The 22051-nt window shown below is 43.7% G+C and overlaps 1 protein-coding gene across 3 annotated transcripts in view; it reads right to left on the bottom strand.

Annotated features, from left to right (window-relative positions):
• TANGO2 (transport and golgi organization 2 homolog) overlaps nt 1-21710 on the bottom strand; it is an 82492-nt gene extending 60782 nt beyond the window's left edge. Inside the window, exons 1-2 of one of the 3 annotated variants that reach the window (XM_090062980.1) lie at nt 21580-21680; nt 3678-3806 (exon numbers count right to left, since the gene is read on the bottom strand). The gene's annotated coding sequence lies outside the window, so the exon portion shown is untranslated. Of the gene's footprint in view, nt 1-3677; nt 3807-21579 lie in introns of all 3 variants that reach the window. The other 2 variants (XM_090062979.1, XM_090062981.1) reach the window with 2 other exon arrangements.
• Nucleotides 21711-22051: the final 341 nt, after the last annotated feature.

The raw sequence follows: 22051 nt of genomic DNA, 5'->3' as shown, positions 1-22051 counted from the left end.
AAACAGTCCTATAAGTCAAGAGGAAGAAATATAGGATTGATCCCAAAGGTTGCTCTGAAAGGGATACAACCAAGTTTTTATTCTTCCAGTCCTCACGCTGCCTTTAAACTGTTCCAAAGCTTTTTTTTGAGTGTATTCCTTCTGCTCTTCCTGCAAGATGTCCTGCCTGCTTTGTATTCATTTAGTCTAAAAATATATATACATTTACTCACCATAAAAGAACCTAGCCATGAATGCTATGAAAGCATGAAAATAACAGAAGCTACAAAGCTTATAAAAATGGGATCTAAACTGGATTGAGTATTCTCCTGTCCAATTATTTTGGGCTACGGTGATGTTGTACAAATGAGCTAGAAATTTACTTGTAGTTACTTGAGGCTTTGTTTAAAAGTTGATGCCATTTTAACAAAGAATAAGCCAAGAAGTTGTTCAATGAGCATAATTCTTCAGTGAGCAAGCAATGCATCTTTATTACCAAAAAAGTGTCATACAGAGGCACTATCCTTCAAACACCAAGGAGAAAAAAAGAAAGTGTTGACAGGTTAACTCAGAAGCCAAGCTATATCTTATATTATAGTGGAGACCAGAGTTTGGGCAAACTCCATTCAGAGAGTATCATGATAGCTAAAAGGTACACTGATGTGTCGATCCATATCATAAAAGGAAAAGTGACGTGATCGGCAATTGGCTTTTTTGGGTGGATGTGGCTGATAATGTCACCAATAAGTGCCATGTGCATGTGTGCAGCCACAGCATGCATGTGGCCAGGAATGCAGCTCAGCAGCTTGGAGAGCAGCATCTACCTGGTAAGTCTGTGGGGGAAGGGGAAGGGGCCAGATCAAGGCCCCCACAGTGAGAGAGGGAGTGGTGCAAGGGCTGCCTAGTTGGAGTGGGGTGAAGGAAGAAGCTGCAGGAAGCTCATCCTGGGGGTGTAGGGGGGAGGGTGCAGGTCCTTGCTGCTGTGCACAGCCCTGGAGGGGGGTGGAGGGGAGAAAGGGCATGTGCTTCCCAGATTTGTATGTGGGGCAAAGGCAGGTTGCCCACTGCAGGCTGGGCCCAGGGGCTGAGCCAACCTCTTCCTGGTGGGGGGGCTGCACTCGGAGCAGGGGCTATGGTGAATTTTGCAGTGGCTATAGCCCACCCGTAACACCCCTCCCAGCACCACTACCAACACCTGCCCTGGACACAGCCCCTGCCCTGCCCCTGCCAGGAAGAGGCCAGTGCAGCCCCCAGTCCTGAGCCTGCCCTTGCCCCATGCACAAATCCAGGGAGCACATGCTCCACTATGCCTCCCCCAAGGGTGCGTGCAGGGATGTGGCCCCTGCCCCCAGGTGAGCCACCCACAGCTCTGCCCCACACTCTGCCACGCCCTGGCTGAGCAGCGCCTGCAGCTGCCCCACTCCCTTCCTTACCATAAGGACCTTCATCTGCCCTCCACCCCCCACGCCCCTTCCCTCCCCCCACCACAGACTTACCAGCCAGACACTGCTCTCTAAGCTGCCAGGCTGCATATTGGCAGTTGGCTCAGTATCAGCTGATATGGCTCATTAATAAATTGGCCAATGGTATCGACCAAAAAAAATCTTTATTGGTGCACCCCTAACGATAGGTTAGTACTTCTTTTTAACCTTTGTTGGAACTGAACAAAGAGAAGGGCATCTGACTACATCAGAATAGGCAGATGCCCTTGCAGGAAAAAATATTAAAGACTCAGAAGGAAGTACCTTCCAATCCTCAGCTGTAGACACAGGCAAATCAGAGCAGGAGAAAATTGGTGGAGACTTTTAGAAGAGTAGGGAAGCCCACTCCAGGAAGACAAAGGGATATAAACACCCAATTTTAAAACAGGCAGCTGTCAGGTTTCTCTCAATCCTTATGGAAATAACTATCAGTTTTTGCTGGGTACCCTGCCAACAAATTAATTGGATTACTCAGTCAAAACCTGTTGACAGGTAATTGCTCGTAACCACTCAAGAGTATTTTTATAGAGATTTCAGTCTCTCCATTACCCGATTTACAAAGTTTATTTTGAACAGTCAATCCAGTCACACACCGAAAAGGAAAAAAAATATTGCAGCTGTTCGTGCCAAGCCACTGCCCAGCACAGACTCAAATAAAAACTGTTGGCATAAAACATCTCGAGCTTTAAATAGAGATGAGAGAATAGGCTTTTTTCCCCTGAAGTTTTTATATTGCATTTTGTAGATTGTTTTAAAGGGATATTACAAATGGTTTTCAACTCTCCATTTTAATACTGTTCTAAGTTGCAAACAGCTTTCATATTTATTTTGCAGTTCTGCTTTGGCATAACTCTCATTCTACCCACCATTTCTAACAGAGCTTGAAAACTGACATGGTTCTCTATTTACTTGAAGCTTTCGTACACTGTTACATCAGCTACCAAAACAGAAAGTTAGTTAACACATACTCCACCTCCTCACTCTGAAACAGAGCATGAAACAGAGCACTACATATTGTAGGGCCTACAAAATCACTTAGTATATTTTTGCAGTGCAAGCAGTTTTTGCATTAAACACATGAAGACCTAAAGCTGACAGTAATTTTAAAGCTACAGTAATTGAAACCTAGCTCTTCTCTGAAGCAGTGTTCAAAACCGCTTCTTTAAAAACAGTTCAGTGCATAAGAAGAGTTGTAGTGCCTTCTTTGATTAAAACAAATACTGTATTTACTACATTGTGCTGTGTAATTTAGTAAGAGGGTAGATTTATAGAAGCTAATTTCAAACATGTAAAAAGACTGGAGGATTTGGATATTTCCCTGCAATATCTTGAACTTTAATATTGCATTAGTGACCTAAAGTCAACTGGAATAAAAATATAATGTCTAATTTTTAATAGTTCAAGCCACAAAAGCAAGCAGTAACTAATATAATGAGACTTAATCTAGTATTTTAAATCTAATTTAATAGTGGATGTATTAAGTTATGAACTAAATATACCCATATTAACCCTTATTGAGAATCTGGCCCACAATTCAAGATGCAAGGGACACTGAAAAGTGTAAGAACTACTACAGTTTGCCGTACTGAACTGGAAATCCCATCTTGGGAAACCAACAGAGATGTTACAGTACTGATCTCATTCTATTTTACAGCAACATTAAAAGGAAAGGCCAGAATTCATGGTAGATCTTACCTTTGCAGTGATGCAACCTATACTCCCAAGACAGTATTAGTACAAACAACATACTAAAGGTTGAAAGCACTAATCCAAACTATCCACTCCTATTAGTTACTGTAAATTCACTTTAATAAGGAATTAATAGTTCAGGGAGATAAGAAGCTGGAGGTAGAGGCAATGTTTAGGATATCCAAGAAACTTCTTAAACAGTTACTGGACTGATTGAGCTTAGCAAGGGAAGTTCCAACTGTTATACAAACACTACCAATTGTGTAGTTAACATCTATTAAAAAAAGACAATTTAGATTAATTAAAAAAAATGTTTCAGTTACTACTGAGTGAGAAGTAAATCAACATATTATTGCAGCACCCAATATTACAACATACAGATTTTTATGAACCAAATAGGTGGAGTGAGGGAAAAAGTGAGGAGGAGACAGAAAACAAGAGACTCTGGGGACATATTAAAAAAAAGAAACCATACAAGCCAGACCATCAAGGTATGATGGCATTGCAAACAATTTGTACTTCACTTACCAACTTGACTCAGACCATGAAGGTTACCCGAGGAAAACAAAAGCTAATATGCGACTCCAAGGAGAATGGAAGTTGTACTTAGCATAGAGAAAGTCAGGCTCTGGAAAACAGGAACTATCTGTGCTGTGCCTAAATACAACATAAATAAATAAATAAAAATAAATTAAATAACTGTATTGAATTGGGAGAGGGAGGGAAGAAGTAGAAAGGCAGACTCTTGACTAAGAGGAACAAAAAGGAACTGGGAAAAGGTCTGAGCTCTAATATTACAAAAAACAAGGCTGGAAAAGGATCCTGTTCTCACCCTAGCTTTAAAGAACACGGGGCTCACTGCTAAATGCACGACAGTTGCAGCTTTCCACAAACACTGTGAAGGTTAAAAAGAGGCCAGAAACACTAACTGACACTGAAGGAAGTATTCGCTTGTTAAAGCTACTTTGTAGGCAAGAGATGGCAGATTTGAGCCATTTAACAGTTTAACTCACAATTTTAGTAAATGTTTTTAAAAGATGTTCTGTTAAATATCAAAAAAGGTAGGAGAGAGAAACTATCAAATTTATTAAAAACCAAATTGAACTACCTCAAAAATATTTTTCTAATTAAACATGCCACCTTCCTAAAAAAAAGATAAAAAAAAAAAAATGTCTTCACATAATACATCTTCCAGGGGTCCCTCGGATGCATGTGCATTTCAAGGTGTTCAGTCAGTCAGTAACACTGAAGTATTGCTACAGGTCAATCACCGTGTCAGCTGAACATTGGTTGCAAAAACAGCAAGCTGGCCATTATATACAGAACTAAAGACAATTCACATGGAGAGTTATCCATTTAGGCAACTGGGGTAAGACAGTAGATGCAACTGCACCATATTCTTATGCGAGCTACTATACATTTCACTGCATCATTTTCAAGAAAAACATACATTTCCACATGGGGACTCTGGGGGTGTTTATACACATGCTCCAGGAGGCAAAAAAGGCAGGGGGGGGAAGGTGCTTTAATTAGCACAGCTTCAAGAGCCATGTTAAAAATGGCGGCAGGGTGCTTTGAACTAAATTGCCTTCCTGCCATTTTTCAGCACGGGGACACTGATGCACATGCCGCTGGAATCTGTTGGAGTGCAGTAATTGCCATGCTCCAGCAGACTTGATTAATCGAGTCTGCTCTAACGTGCTTTAAATTACAGAGCATCAGAGCAACCTCCCTGCACATGTATAGGAGCCCTGGGGTGCTAACAAACTACTTTCCAGGTATCGTGTGGATGGAAATGGGAGAGCAGATTTCTAGAGAAAAAAAGTAGTAAGGGCAGTTTCCCTGATCTCTCTATAGTGTAACATTATCTTTTGAGGATTGTTGCACTGAGCTGTCTGATGCCTTTATGTATGAATTTTTTTTTAACAGTAAAATGAAGAAAACATTTTAAGTAGTCAAGAATAACAGGCTAGCTGCATACATAACAGGAAACCCTGGAGACAAGAAAGTGTGTGTTTTTGGCTCTTCCGCTGAATATACAAAGAGAAGTCAGTCCCGACTTTTCTTCATGTTATCTTGCCTCCATGTGCAACAGGTCAGAGAGTCTGTGCACTTTCCACCATTCAGTGAATTATATTGCACCCCATGCAAGGGACACATTCCTCATCTGCCTGTAGAGAAGTTACTCTTTTCTAAGTAGTTTAAACAAGGCTTTACTTAGGTTTATTTATATAGATTACTTTTTTGCTCACTAGGGGCTAGCACAAAAACCCTGCTGTTTTAGGTGAACCAGACCTCCTTTAGCATTCTGGGATGGTGGCAGGCTGCATGGTTCTCGATTCATCTGCCATGGGACCCAGGGATCTTCACAGGTTCCTCACAAGCTACCTCTCCCACCGACTCTGCCTTAGCGGCAGAACCAGCCATTCTCCAACAGAGCATCTCACGAGATCATTTTTATGTTCTCCCCTCCGAACCAAACTTTGTTACATCACAGTCTGCAGGAACAAGACAACTGCCAGGGCTTCCAAGGAGGGAATGCCCTTACTAGTGTTACTTTACTATATTTCATTTGGAGATGCTTCATTTAATTTTTCTCCTGAAAATAAGACTTGCCACAAATCCCTAAAGTTATTATTAATGAAGCTCACTGTAGCAGTAGCTGCAGAGACATAAAAGAATGAAATATAAATCAACAAATGATGGCTACATTAGGTCTGACATTTCCAACACTTCACTTTTCTCACATCACTGCTTCTCATTACCACTCTTTTTCCCACATTTTATTTATTCTATATGATTAAGTCTGTATGGATTTGTTAAAACACAGACAAACATTTCTGTGGTAATGACCAAAATCTATTTGCTCTTAGATCTGTCATTTGTTTGCAAGCAAAAATATCAAACATTGGTTTAGCTGACTATGAATAGAGAATAACATTAAGAAACTTATGTCAGGGTAGGAAGAAAAATGCTGTTTTGATTCCTAGTATGACACCATGATGGAACACACAGACAGCACCACAACATAAAGCAAAACCTTCAGATTTGGAGCAGTGAAAGAGCCATGAGTTAAAGGGATATGTTATGGGAACTGACAGACACCACCAATTTAGCTGAATTTTAAGATGCCTTTTTAAAATTGTACTCCTTCCAAACTGGAGGCAATGGACAGGAAATCCAATCAGTTCCTCCAGATGTGGACTCAAACATTAATAACCCCTTTCCTCTCAACCATTTGAAGTCTTAAATTTCTTAATAGCTGCAGGATCTTCAAGACACCACATACACAGTCATGCCCAGTGTGTTCTACTCCACATTTCATACTTATTTACGTAACAGGTGCAGAACTAGCAGATTTGGTACAAGCAACATTAGTTCCCTGATGCCTGGCATGGAATGTGTGACCCAGAACTGGAAAGTAGCCTAATACACTAAATACAGTACTGAACTCGTCAAAAAAAAAATGCCCCAAAAACCTGAATGATCTTTACATAGGCTAGACACTAACTTTGGATCATGACAGACTCAAACTAGGTTGAACTGATCATCTGGAGATGAAAGCTCAGTCTCCCAGCATCTGTTCTGCCCCTGCAAGGCAAAGAAACAGACAACCAAGAAAAAGTACAAAAAGTTTTCAAGACCTCAGAGATAAATATTTAATCACAGTTCTTGCATTTACTTAGGAATTTACATAGGCAATATAAAAGTTCCTTCAGGATCTACTTTTGGGGCCAAATCCAGAAGTCTAGCTTTCAAAGAATTTAGCTCCCTTGAGTTTTCTGATGCACCAATCCTGTAGAGTATAAAACTTCAACAGATACTTAGGCTTGAATTCCTGGGAAATCAAGTATGCAGATGTAGCAAAAACATTCATTCAGTCTTATAGTAAAGCAATACTCTGAGAAGTAATGACCTCAACTACCCAGTAACAATGTATTTGCTTAAAACAAGTTCAAATATCAATTACACAATCTGGATCACAAGTTTTATTGATAAATGTTTAAAAACTTTGAAGTAAAAATTTAAGCAGTCAATATTCAACTTTTAATAGAGGGCTACAGAGCTGCAAGATATATGGCTACGAGTCTTGGAAAACAACTAAGGAATGTGGGTTTGGGTTTGCTGTTTGTTTTTTTTTAAAATCAGGCAAGTCATGTTAAAAAAAAAATGTAAGTTCTACATGGTTGGAAATGTAGAATTTGAGTCATTCCAGGATGGATAACAATGTTGGGAAGGAATGACTTCTAGTCCAGCATATAGCTATACCAAGATGCACGAGGTGCAAGATTAAGAGCTCATATGTCAGTTCAGTTTGAATCTTATTATAGCTCTCATCTTCAAGCTCAGATTGACCAGAAGCCTACTTCAAATATATTGGACCTAGACAGGTTACAGGGGTAGACGGATGAGAACAGGATGGGATTCAACACCGACAAGTGCAAGGTGCTGCACCTACAGGCTGGGGAACTCCCTTCTCATCAGTGCAGAGGCAGAAAAGGACCTTGGAGTCATCATTGATGCCAAGATGAACGTGGGCCGGCAGTGTGGGGATGCAGTAAGGAAGACCCGACCACACCTTGTCATGCGTCCACAGATGCATCTCAAGCAGGTCCAAAGAGGTGATCCTCCCCCTCTATGCAGCACTGGTCAGGCCGCAGCTTGAGTAGTGCATCCAGTTCTGGGTGCCGCACTTCAGGAGGGATGTGGACAACGTGGAGAGGGTCCAGAGGAGGCCACCCGCATGATCAGGGGGCAGCAGGGCAGGTCCTACAAGGGGAGGCTACAGGACCTGAACCTGTTCAGCCTCCACAAGAAAAGGCTGGGGGGGGGGGGGATCTAGTGGGCTGTTACAAACTAGTTAGAGGGGACCAGCATGTGCTGGGGAAGTCCCTGTTCCCCCGAGCACTACCAGGAGTGACTAGGAATAACGGTCACAAGCTGACAGAGGGTAGATTCAGGCTAGGCATCAGGAGGCGCTACTTCACTGTCAGGGCAGCTAGGATCTGGAACCAACTTCCAAGGGAAGTGGTGCTGGCTCCTACCCTGGGGGTCTTCAAGAGGAGGCTCGATGTACACCTTGCTGGGGTTGTTTGACCCCAGTACTCTTTCCTGCCATGGCAGGGGGTCAGACTCGATGATCTGCTCGGGTCCCTTCCGACCCTACAAACTATGAAACATTAACTGCCGAAGTGTTGATTCTTCAAATGCTCGCTCTGTCCAAAAAGTTAGATAGGAGTCTTAGTTCACTTTCAGCTGCTCAGCCTGCATTCTTTTGGCTCTGTAATATTTCAGTAGTTATCCCATACCTGTTCAAAATCAAGTCTTAACAAAAGTAACTCCATTTGTGTTATGTGTTCTCATCTACTGCATAAGTGTAAGGAGCAGATTTGCTGAGTAGGATAAGGCTCCCTGTATAAAGGATCAGAAGTTTCATAGATTTCATAGACATCAGGGCTGGAAGGGACCTTGGGAGATCATCGAGTCCAGCCCCCTGCCCAAAGGGCAGGAAGTCAGCTGGGGTCATAGGATCCCAGCAAGATAAGCATCCAATTTACTCTTGAAGGTGTTCAATGTAGGTGCTTGAACCACCTCCACTGGCAGACTGTTCCAGACCTTGGGGGCTCGGACAGTAAAGAAATTCTTCCTTATGTCCAGCCTGAAACAGTCTTGCAGGAGTTTGTGACCGTTCGACCTCGTCATCCCTTGGGGCGCTCTGGTGAACAAACGTTCCCCCAGATCCTGGTGGTCACCCCTGAGAAACTTATAGGTGGCCATCAGATCACCCCTGAGCCTACACTTTTCCAGGCTAAAGAGTCCCATGGCTCTCAGTCTGTCATCGTAAGATCTGTTTTCTTGACCTCTGATCATGCGCGTGGCTCTCCTCTGGACTCTCTCAAGCTTCTCCACATCTTTTTTGAATTGTGGAGCCCAAAACTGGATGCAGTACTCCAGCTGCGGCCTCACCAAGGCCGAGTACAAGGGGAGAATGACGTCCCGGAATTTGCTCGAGAAGCATCTACGGATGCAAGCCAGTGTTTTGGTCGCTTCATTAGCCGCAGCATCGCATTGCAGGCTCGTGTTCATCTTGTGGTCAATGATGACCCCCAAGTCTCTTTCTTCTGTAGTGCTAGCTAACGTAGCACTGCTGAGCCTATAAGGATGCTGCAGGTTTCTCCTCCCAAGGTGGAGAACCTTGCATTTTTTGGTGTTAAACACCATCAGGTTCTCCTCTGCCCATTTGCTGAGCTTGTCCAGGTCAGCCTGGATCACCTGCCTATCTTCTGGCGTGGATGCTTTGCCCCAAAGTTTGGTGTCATCGGCGAACTTGGCCAGTCCACTCCTGACTCCAATGTCCACATCGTTAATGAAGATGTTGAACAGTATGGGTCCCAGGACAGAGCCTTGAGGGACCCCACTGGTCACAGGGCACCAAGATGAGTGACTGCCATCGATTACAACTCTCTGGGTCCGACCACAGAGCCAGTGATCCAGCCAGCGGATCGTGGTGGAGCAAAGGCCGCAACTGGCCAGTTTGGCCAAGAGGTGATCATGGGATACCAGATCAAAAGCTTTTTTGAAGTCAAGATATATGACATCAATCTCTTCTCCCTCGTCCAGGTGATAGGTCACCTGGTCATAGAAGGAAATGAGATTGGTCAAACAAGACCTACCCGCAACAAACCCGTGCTGGCTATCCCTTAGGATGTTAGCCTGGGCCAGTCCATCAAGGATGGCCTCCTTAATAAATTTTTCTAAGATCTTCCCCAGGATAGAAGTCAGGCTAATGGGCCCATAGTTAGCCGGATCCACTCTCCTCCCTTTCTTGAAGATCGGCACCACATTGGCCTTCTTCCAGTCTTCAGGCACTACACCAGAGCTCCTGGAGTTTTCAAAGATCCGTGCCAGGGGCTGGGCTATGACGCTCGCCAGCTCCTTGAGTACCCGGGGGTGCAGATTGTCAGGGCCGGCTGACTTGAAGGTATCCAGCTTCTCAAGATGTTCCTTCACGAGGTCAGCATTTATGGAGGGTAGGGGATCCCCATCACCTGGATCTCCCTGTCCCATAGCAGGCATGGGCATCCCATGGGACTGATGAAAGACTGATGCAAAGTACCTATTTAATAGGTTGGCTTTTTCCTGGGCGTCAGTTGCCAGTTGCCCCATCTGGTTTAGCAGGGGTCCAACGTTGCCCTTGCTTTTCCTCCGGCTCCCCACATATCTGAAAAAGGACTTTTTGTTGTCCTTGATGCTTGAAGCTAGTTGGAGTTCAGTTGCAGACTTGGCTTTCCTGGTTTGCTCTCTGCAGGACCAGACCAGCGCAGAATAATTCTCCTTGGAGGTGAATCCTGTCCTCCATCCTTTGTAGGCTTTCCTTTTTAGCCGCAGGAGGTCCCCTAGGTCCCTGGAGAGCCAGGAGGGCTGCTGTACCTTCTTGCTGCCTTTCCTCCGTGTTGGAACAGATTTAGCTTGTGCATTGAGGATCGCTTCCTTGAGAAGCAACCACTCTTCTTGAACTCCCAACTCCCTGTGGTCATGGTCCCTGAGGGCCTGACCGACTAGCCTCTTGAGCTTGTCAAAGTTGGCTTTTCTGAAGTCAAGGACTTCTGTGTTGCTGACTGACTTGCCAGCTTTACGGCGGATGGTGAAGGTGATCAGCTCGTGGTCGCTGTCACCCAGCTTCCCATCGATCACTAGGTCGCTGATTAGGTCATCCCCTGTAGCCAGTACCAGGTCAAGCAGCGCTTTGCCTCTCGTTGGCCCATAGACTTCTTGAGTCAGGTAGAGGTCATCCACACACGAGAGAAAGCTTTGCGACCGCTCGGATTTTGCTGAGTGATCTTCCCACGAGATGTCCGGGTAATTGAAGTCATCCATGACAACCAAGGTCCTGGAGCAAGCGGCCTCAGTCAGTTCCCAGGCGAACTCCTGGTCAAGCTCAGGACTTTGAGTGGGAGGTCTGTAGTAGACTCCCACCATTGTGTCCCCTGTGCCGTATTCCCCATGAATTTTTACCCAGAGGGTCTCTAGCTGTCCATGCTGGTTGCCAACATCAGCTTGCAGGGACATGTAGCTTTCCTTCACATAGAGAGCTACACCACCGTCCCTTTTGTCAGCATGATCCCTCCTGTACAGGCTATAGTCCTCTATACCCGTGGTCCAGTCATGGGTGGAGTCCCACCAGGTCTCCATTATCCCAATGACGTCATAATTCTTTGCACTGAGCAGGAGGATGAGCTCCTCCTGCTTGTTGCCCAGGCTCCTGGCATTAGTGTACAGGCAGGCAAGTGTCCCCTTGGGGGCTCTTGCCTTGCCCACAGATTGTGCCAGGGCTGGGGCAGGGGTTAGTTAGGCAGCTCAGCCTGAGTACTCAACAAGGCAAGAGCCACATGAAAAATTATTGAGACCACAGACATAGCAATCCAATAACAGAGCTGACATTAGAAAACAGTGACTCATGGCTCCCATTCCCACATTAGCTGCATATCTCCAATTTTATTTCCAACTGTGGGTGTAGAATAGAAGGACACTTTTAAGTTTACTCCGCAGCAAACATACTGCCAGTAGCAGAAGCCTACTTCCTATCTCCACCCAAAAATGAAAGAAAACATGACATTTAAAGAAGCAAGGGGTGGAGGAGCAAATTCATCCTGCAAGAGACAGGGAAGGGGTTGGTAGAAAAAGACTGACCCAAAAAAAGAGTAACTTGCAATCTTCAGACAGAGCCAGAGCCAGAGCACTTCTCTTGTACTACCAATCGCCACACTTATTGCTTTAAGTATGAATGAGTAGGGAAGAGGCACATTAAGAAGATGAGAGATCTTTCAGGCTTTTCAGTAGAGTATTGGGGAAGGGGAGGGACTAATTTTACTATCTTCATGAACACCATTTCAGTCACCAAGACTAATCTGATGGAAAAAACACTCTCCTAATGTAATAGATTTTCATTTTGCCATCTAACTCATGCCCAACCAACGCACAAACACCTTGTAATTAGGCATTTTGCTTCAAAATGAACAGCTGATTCTGTAAATGACACTACTGTAACTGGTACTCCTGGGCAAATCATTAGTCTGTGCTACTGTCCTCAGCCTGACAGTAGTTTGCCACTCTGTTAATTATAACGATCTGTTAAAATGTCGTATGGGTTATCTGCGGGTGCAGAGTGTATGTACAGGGACACTCAAAAGGTAAGTGTACAATATATGGGAATACTCATTTTTCATCAGGTTACAGCATTATTTGGTTGATTAGAAACAATTGACTCAGGAACTTGGTGCAAAATATTTTTACTCCAAGGAACACTCAGACGTATTTTAAAGTGCAAAGCCACTGACCACATTTTCTGTGACTGTAAACCAAGTATCATAAATAACATCTGCCAGATACTCTCAAATGATCCAGAACTGTTCTTTATTCTTCACTAAAAGACACCTAAAAATCATCAGTCACTGGATTCTGATAGTTTTATGTGCTGTGGGAATAACAAACATCCCACAGTTGAAAACCATTTTACTGGTTCATTTGAATTCGTTAGAGAAACTGGCCACCACGCTACTCAGATGGCTTAAGAACTCAATTGCATATCTTTTCTTTCTGTGTCATTCTTGGTAGAATGAGACTGCAGTTGAAGCTTAACTGCAAAAATGTGCTGCGATTCACAAGTCTAAAAATCAAAGAATATTTAATTTTAGACCAGAGAAGCCCTTCACACAGCTGTGTTATGTTTATGAAACATTTCACTAATTCCCCTTTATATTCCTCTCATGTAGCACTTATTCCTTTTGTGCCATCACATTAATCGCTATCTGACAGCAGTTTCAATGGCAGTTGGCTCAAGCCCAGTGGTTTGCACAGAGATGAATTGGGCAAGCAAGATCTGAGCTGGTGTATTAAAAAATAAATAAATAAATAACAGTGTTTGAAGCCACACAGACATATGATGGTACCACCCTTACAGACCAGAAAAAAATGAAAACCACTTCTAGAGCCTCTGAAAGGATATCTGAGAGTGCTGCATTCAGCTAGGCACACTAAACATTCAAATTCATTTTGGGCACAGAAATTTTAGTGCAAACTTACCTCTGTGTGTATGTGCATATATATATATGCAGACCCCCCAACCCCCCTAAAATGTTACTCACCCTTGGTCATCTTAATGGCTTTAGCACCTTCCTAAAGAAGTGGAATGATGAAAAAAAGATCAACTTTGGCAAATCAGTTCTTCGACCTCTTCTGGCAGTATTCTCAGCTTTCATCCCTATTCTACATATCCCTTGGATGAACGTTTTTTAAGCTGTTCCCCCCTGCCTCCTCCTAATAATAGAACAAGGCAAGATTTAAATGAACTTTTTCACTTGTACCATCTTCTTTTCATATTTCTATGAGGAAGGAAGTACTCACCTTAAAATTTGGTTAAACAGAGGACTTGTCTCATCTCCCCCACCCCCTCCAAGTACAGTTGTTGAGGTATAACATTTTAAAGCATTGCTACTTTAAATCAAGTGCATTAAAGCAAAATATGCTATTACCACATTAGGCTACAAGCACCCATCATGCAGGTAAAAGCTGCAGCTTATATAGTTTGCAAATGAAACCAAAACATTGTTTTATTTCAGAAGAGTAACCCTTTTAAAAGACTTTTAGATTTGCTACTTTTGGTTATTCAAATATTCAGTTGAGTTGCACAATCCAGCCTTGAGCGAAGCCTTCACATTGCTCTCCAAGTAGAATAAAAGATGCACAGAGCAAATGGCATAATGGAGGACGGAAGTGGTGGGATAGGGTAGGATTCAGGCAAACGCTGGCTGCCTGCATTCTTTTTTCTCAGTTTCCAAGTACTACCGTGCTGGTGATAGCAGCAGTAGGCATTCCAGCACAGATGAGCAGATAGCACAGCTGAGATTAAAGGAATATGATTAAGGAGGCTCTTTAATTTTATTCTAACCACTGGAGAATGCGACATATTTTTAGGTAATGTTTAGGTAACATGTCAAATAGTTAGACACCAATTAATTGCTGTAAATAACACAGTTTGCCAATTAATGTGCAAATAGGTCTGAAACTCACTAGACAGAATGAGGTTTTCTTTTTAGGATATTCAGGTTATATAAAGGGAAATGTTGCTGTGAGAGGAGAAAGCCAGATTTTTCTTTCCAGCATTTTCAAAAGGTGTCAAATACTGCATACAATGTGCCTGTCTGATTGCCAAGTGGCCGGGGACCATGAACTCTCTGGGCCACATACAGCACAGGCCACACCAGGGTATGCCTTGGACCCCTGGGCCATACACTGCGTGGATATCCCCACTGCTGTACTGCATGCTGGCAAGGACATCTTCCCATCTGCCACTGCTGCACTATGCAACCATGCAGGCATCCACCCCCTGCACTGTCTGTGCAATCCCAGACTTGCCACCTGCCCTAGTCCTTTGGGCAGGGGCAAGAAGTGGCAGCCTGAGGAGGGAGGGGAAGCCCAGAGCCTTCAGCTGCTATTGCAGGAACAGGAAGAGCAGCAACTGATTACAGGGCTACAACTTGAACCAAAGCCACCAGCTGGACAGCCCCAATATACAAATTCTTTTAGACTCTGGTCCACCCTCTGCCACTTCAGATTGCACCTATGACCCCTCCTTCAACCCCTTTTATAATAACTGGCCTTATTAAAATACCCACAGAATCCAGAATTAGTAGCATTAGCCTGCCATAAAAGTTAAACTCTAGAGCAGTTTATTGATCAGTCCAACAACTCATACAATAACGGAATTAAGTGTTTGAAGTGGAAACTTAGTGCTTGCCCCTGCCCCCCAAATGTTATTTGGACATTTCTGAGACAGTCTCTTACATCATCAGAAATTAAAAAGGATTCTCTATATACTCCATTTAAACAACAGCAATTAAGAGTCGTCTTTTTCTGTTACACCCTTATATAGCAGACAGAAGAGAAACTGTTCTTTGGTTTTACTCTGCATAACAGCGTTTATTTTATGGAAAAAGTGCTCCTCAGCCCCTCTAGTCAGTGAGTTAGTTATCCCATGAACAAGGTCACTTGCATACAACATGACAGAGAAACAATTTATCCTTTTAAATACAAGATGCTTAAGCATCCAAGTCTGGATCCTGATCTGGAATTCCCTCAAAAATTGGAAGTGTTCGTAGCTTACTTAGGCACACCTCAAATCATTTTGTGACATAAAACTGTTAAGCAATTGCAACTACATTTTTAATTGGAACAAAGATAGAGAGCTGAGTTAGTTGGTGCTCCATTTGCAAGAAAATCAGAAGTTTGTTCTAAAGGAGTTATTTTGAGCAGTGGTGTTTATCCTGGAAGTTGCTCACTTACATAATTCAACCACAGAGTGGGGATGAAAAAAAGTCACATCAGCAGCCTCTGATAAGTATTGTTCAATAGTGGATCAGCTGTAAATGCTGATCTTTTGGCAGTTTTACCTGTTCAAAGGAATTCAGCCCTCCGCTGAAAAACAAGGAGACTGACCCAAGTGAATGCTGAAATACCCTGAAAGCACTCTGGGGAATAAGGTTGTGTGTAAGTCAATAGTTTGATGAGGTAAGAGCTTTACACTGATATTGGCAGTCTATAAATCCATCCCTCTGTGGTAAATCAAACCTACTTGGGCTAGTCCACTGCACAAACCCCAGCAGGTAGAGACAACCCCCCCCTCCAAGCTATAGGCAAGGCATTTAAACTGGCAGCCAATTATTGAGCAAAAGCACTTTTCTCCCTTCATTTCTATGGAGCATTGCAAATCATCTTCCCTTATCCTTGTATTTCTGAAGAAACATTTCTCCTTTGCCAAGGATTGTGTAATTTTCAACTTGCATAACTCACTTGTTTTCTTCTTTCCTGAACAACAGGAATCAGCTGAAGAACCCTCTTTTTAACAACAGTTAGTGGGGGATAAATCTCAGGGGAATCTAAATGTTAGAGGAAGAGAAACTATGACTATTACAGTACTGGAAAAACCTGAACACACACTCAAGCAAATTCGGTCACACATCCCAGCCAACTTCACTTCCATAACCCAGATCACCAGCAAAATAAATCTATCCAAGGAAATGCAATGAATGTAGGGGAGTATAAAATGTTACCTGAAGGATCTATTTAGTGATTAGAACAAGGAGCCAGGAATGTATAACCAAGCTTGATAACTAGATACAGCCTTTAATTGTTCTGAACTGCACATTCTCTTTCTGTAAACAAGAAACACCTCTGATAAAGACCTAGAATTTCTGAAGAAATCTGAGATCCTTGAAGTGCACAAATTATGCTTTATTCCAGAAGTCAAGATGTGATTTGAAATACTTTATTCCAAACGTCAAGGGTGTGCTCTCTGAAGCCCTTTGCATCAGTAGTATCTTTTGGACACGCAGTTCAAGATGTTCATAAAACATGCATAGACTATGAACTCTCTGAGATTCTTAGCCCAGACAGACCCCTTAAGCCACCCTCCCTCACTAGGTTCAGGCCACACACACAGTTATTTTATTGTCCTTGGTAACAACAAGGACAATGCGTCTTTATCCCTTACGTAGCTTCCAGTATAACACAGCAGACCTGCAACAATAGCATTTCTGCTCTGCAATGGCCTGGTAAAGAGTACTAGAAAATAGGGCTGTGTGAAATTTCGCTGGCTGTTTCAGTTTGACACTGTTTCGACTCATTTCAAGGTCAAAACAGCAAAATTGAAGCGAAACAAAGGGCATTGAAATAGCCTCAAAACAAAACAAGGCTAGTTGAAACGTTTCGACCATAACACAAGGGATGGAAAGACAACCCAGCTGGGCTGAGTTCCCCTAGCCTGATCGTGGGGCTGGGGTTGGGAACTCAGCCCAGCTGGGCTGAGTTCCTTTCCTCAGCTCGATGGTGGGGTGTTTCGCAGTGAGGCTGTTTTGACTTGAAATGAAATTTGGTACAAAACACTGTTCTGTCCAGACCTCGAAACTGAAGTCGGAACAGAATAGTGCTGTTTCACACAGCCCTATAGGAAAATGTTTTCACACCACAGCAGTATAGTGATTGCGACTGTCATATTAACAAGATTTTATTATTTTGTGGACAAAATAACCATAACATAATTGGATTTTTCTAAAGCTACTAAATGTAACTGAAAGCAATGATCTAATAGCTGTATTGTGATTCCTATACCCATGTGCTTTTGTAGGTTCTGCCCCCCACCCCTTGATATCCTTTACCCTTGAAACTCCTATAAAAATTACCAGTTGTCTGAAAAATCAGTTTTACCGTAACCAGCTTGTGCCCTTCAAAGGTGTATAGATAGAGGTTGGTAGTAGATTGTCACTTGGTAAGACTTGTATTTTCCCCAAAAGTTTCTTAATATGTTGACTTTTTGCTCTTCTAGAGAAAGGATTCTTTGCATTATTGAATTAGCGACTTGTATATACAACATATCTTATTATACATTGCAGCCATCTTCCTATAAATAGACCTAGTTTTAAAAGCAAAATGTTTTTAGGCTCAATTGACAGAAAGACAACTGAATTTCAAATCTGCAACTACTAAGCTAAGATTATAAATTATGATAAACACTCAAAAACACATTGAATTTCACAATGGTTATTTTTTTTCATTGACAGCTTAAGTGCATTAGTAACCATTATCTTTATGCATACCTCATATCAGCCACCAGCTTAAATAGCAAAAATAGTACTAAAAACATGTAACGAGGTGGCCAGTGTTGCCAACTCTTAGTCTCATAATATTAAATAACTTTCTTAGTTACCCAAGAAATCCTTAAATACCAAAGAAATTGGCATCTTACATGGGAATGGGAGAACTGAATTTCTCATTTAGAAAGATTTCTTCCCCTTATGGATGTAAAGAAACTTGGTAACATGATTCAAATGCATCCTAATGGCTCAAAAGACAAAACACAAATTAGAGAGAAAACTTGTTATTAGCATAAAAACATGGCATTCTGGGGTACTTGAATCCTGATTATTTGAAGCTGGCATTGCTAGAGACTTTTAAATATGACTGTTCAAAATAATGATCGGTGGAAAGTAAAATGGCTACATTTCACCATTAATTATAAAAAAAACTCCGAACCATTACTCTCCTCAAATACTGCTTTTTATGTAGAGCTGCAATGCTGGATGAAAGGTTTGGTCTCAAAAAGGCAGCACTCTAGTTATTGAAGACTCTTTCCCCCTACTAGCTCATGACAGTTTAAGTATACTGTAATCATTTTCCCCTCCAGATTTTCCATTTAATCTGAACTTTCTGAAAGCATTAGATCTTACAGATCTATTTTCTGGGGACCTCTTTTATCACATCATTCTCAAAGCTACAAATGGAATATAATTCATATAGCAAAAAACAGATGTTCTTTCTGACCACATATGTACCAAAACAAATCTTAGACAGAAAGGTGATTACTCATGTTAGCCTGAGGTCAAGCAGAAGGGAGGGCAGGATGGTACCTAAGGATCTTTATACAACCAGGGGAGGAGTCGCTTTAGAGTGGAAGCGCCTCCAGTATCAATCACATGCATCAGAGTCCCCATGCTGAAAAATGGCACCACCCGCCACCATTTTTCAGCATGGGGGACGCATGATGCTGGAGTACGGTAATTATCATGCTCCAGCAGACTGGATTAAATTGAGTCTTCTCCACCACACTGTAGTTACAGTGCATCAGAGCAGCTTTGCTGCACATGTATAAGCACCCTGACAGACTAACTGGTTCAGAAAAGCATAAACTTTCACAAGAAACACCTTTCATAACATCTGAAGAAGAAGCCTGTCACCTATTTAAGATTAGTCCTCACAGAACAAATCTTGCAGTTATGCTAGATTTCCCAGCTAAGAGCAATAATATTGCAACTGAATTTCCAAAGTTACATTTTGCAAATGTCACTAAAATTGCATAGCCAGACCTAATGTGAAGCTTGCAGTTACATTCATTACTGCTTTCACTGTACGCTAATGCATACTGAGGTTCTTATTTGCTGAAATAGCCTTGCTCACATTTATAACTCAAATGTGATTTTGTTCGTATTAGTAGGGACATACCTTGTGATCATTAAAGAAATTAGTCTAATCACTGGAGTTAAAGAAACACTCAACTTCAATTATTTTTTCATCAGGATTTTATGATAGACCATCATACATTATTAAACTACTTAATTACACCTTGGACAAATATTTATCTGGGCTGGAATGATTCTCACTGAGAGGGGGCTTACACCAGATGAGCTGAAGTCTCTTGTAGACTAATTTTCTATTACTGTGTATACTGCATATTCATTTTAAAAAGTTAAATCATATTTGTTCTCCTGGTCTTCTGTTAGTATACACCAGCATCCTTTGTTCTTGTCCTCTAAAAGGCAACTAAACATGCGTAACTTCCTCTTCTCCATGCAGAACATGAAATCACTCTCTTTAGCTTCAACAATGCTGCTGCTGTTGCTGGTAAACATCCTCTTCCAGAGCCTGGGAAAGGGCGTGCATCGTTTGTGAGAGAGACACTAACTAAACAAAGTGCTGCCAAATACACCAGATAAACTGAAAAGAAACATATTTATTCCTTAACTTCCTTCATGTATAATAGTGAGATATGGCTTGCAACTGTAGTAGACACAAAGCTGTAATGAGACTCTGTATGGCTGGATATCTGTAGATATGGAGTCACCATTTGATATAAAAATGTTACTAGCATACAAGTTAAGGGACGCTCAGGAACTGTTGTTAGAAGATGAACTACCGGCCCAAAAGATCCTTGTGAACCTCAGTGAAGAAACGTTGATGCCTCTTAAGGAAATTAACTTTTAAGAACTGTAACCTGATGGCCTTCAACACCCAAAAGTGCAAGGTACTCCACCTTGGGAAGAAAAACCCACAGAATGCTTATAGGCTCAGCAGTGCTACACTTGCTAGCACCATGGCCGAAAGGGATGTCGGGGTCATGATTGACCACAAGTTGAATATAAGCCACCAATGTGATGTTGCAGCTGGCAGAGCAAGCAAAACCCTGGCTTGCATCCATAGACGCTTCTCTAGCAAATCCCAGGATGTCATCCTCCCGCTGTACTCAGCCTTGGTGAGGCTGCAACTGGAGTACCGCATCCAGTTCTGGGCTCCACAATTTTAAAAGGATGTGGAGAAGCTTGAGAGAGTCCAGAGGCGACCTGCCATGTGCATGGTCAGAGGGCAGGAAAGCAGGCCTTATGATGAGAGGCTGAGAGTTATGGGACTCTTCAGCTTGGAAAAGCACAGGCCCAGAGGGGACCTGGTGGCTGCCTGTAAGTTTTTCAGGGATACTCACCAGGATCTGGGGGAACACCTGTTCACCAGAGTGCCCCAAGGGATGACAAGGTCCAACGGTCACAAATTCCTCCAAGACCGTTTCCGTCCGGTCATAAGGAAGAACTTCTTTACTGTCCGAGCCCCCAAAGCCTGAAACAGGCTGCCACCAGAGGTGGTGCAAGCACCTACTCTGGACTCCTTTAAGAAACATTTGGCTGTTTATCTTGCTGGGATCCTATGACCCCAGGGGGCTGGACTTGATGATCTTCCGAGGTCCCTTCCAGCCCTAATGTCTATGAAATATATGACCGTCAATGGATAACGAATGGTCTTAGAAATATGGGTTATGACGCAGAACATACCAAGAAGTATTATCATGCCGTCAGTCACTTCAAACCCCCCCCCACCACAGTACATCAAAAAACAAACTGCTGAAATGCCTACAAGAGGGCAACACAGCAAGATACCGCCACAATTTGTACTTCCTTAGACAGAAGGTTATTTTTCCTATAATAACCTACACAAGCACACTGCCGCACCCAAGTGCAGGGGGGCTGGACTCAATGATCTTGTGAGGTCCCTCACATCTAGGGTGGCCATCACAGAGTACAGTCCAGCTGTTTTCTATCCTCTATTGATACAAAACTGGATGCCTTTACGTCCTCTATTTTTCTCTTGAACATCGCCTTTATGTCCTCTATTTTTCTCGCTGTGGCCTGCCCCTCTTGAAGAGAAACACAGAGGCCATAAGGCGTCAGGTTTTGTATCCATCCCTGGGTGATCTGCTGAACCGGCAGCTGCTGCGGGCCACGAGCCCCAGGTGGGCACATGCAAGGCGCGGTGCGAAAAGTGACGCCCCCATGTTCGGTTTCAACTTGCGCCCTGCAGCAACCCCTGCCCCTTGGCACACGACGAACCCCCCTGTGGCTCTCTCTCCCCCCGCAGCGTTGTGTGAGGCCCCCTCACGCCTCCCTCCTCACCTCAGCCCGCATCGCCCCTCGCAGGGAAGCCCCCCCGCGCCGCCCTTCTCTGGGGCTGTCTGCCTGGGGGGGCGGGTACCACCCCCTCTCCAAATTTCCGCCCCCCCCCGTACGACCTCCCTCCCCCCCAGCTTGCCGGGGGCTAGTACTAGCGCCGCACTCACCAGCTGCCGCCGGCTCCACAACCACTTCCGGGAGCGCTGCACGTTCAAAACAACAACCCCCGCATTAGCTCCCCCGGGCCGCGCCTCCTTCGCGTTGCTATTGGACGAGTGGGCGCAGGCTCGGATTGTCCCCCTGCCGCGTCACTCCGAGAGGGTTGACATGGGCGTTCCAAGCGGAGGCTCCGCCCCTCGTCGCGGCGCTGTTCTGCGGGCCCGCCCCACCCCCCATGGCTGCTGTCTCCAGCTCCCCCCTCAGGCCTACTGGGCCGTGGCCCTGTCGCCTGCAGGCTGCTGAGCTCGTCAGCCCAAGAGGCTGGGGATAGGCTCATATCTCCCCACCCACTGTGGGGGCTCCAGGGGCAGGGGGGAGAGTCATCCCAAGAGGCTGGGGATAGGCTCATATCTCCCCACCCACTGTGGGGGCTCCAGGGGCAGGGGGGAGAGTCATCCCAAGAGGTTGGGGATAGGCTCA

This window comes from Crocodylus siamensis, chromosome 9 (genome assembly GCF_052110815.1).
Source record: "Crocodylus siamensis isolate JL-2025a chromosome 9, ASM5211081v1, whole genome shotgun sequence".
In the NCBI taxonomy this organism is placed as follows: domain Eukaryota; kingdom Metazoa; phylum Chordata; order Crocodylia; family Crocodylidae; genus Crocodylus; species Crocodylus siamensis.
This window is presented reverse-complemented; position numbering and strand designations above follow the sequence as displayed.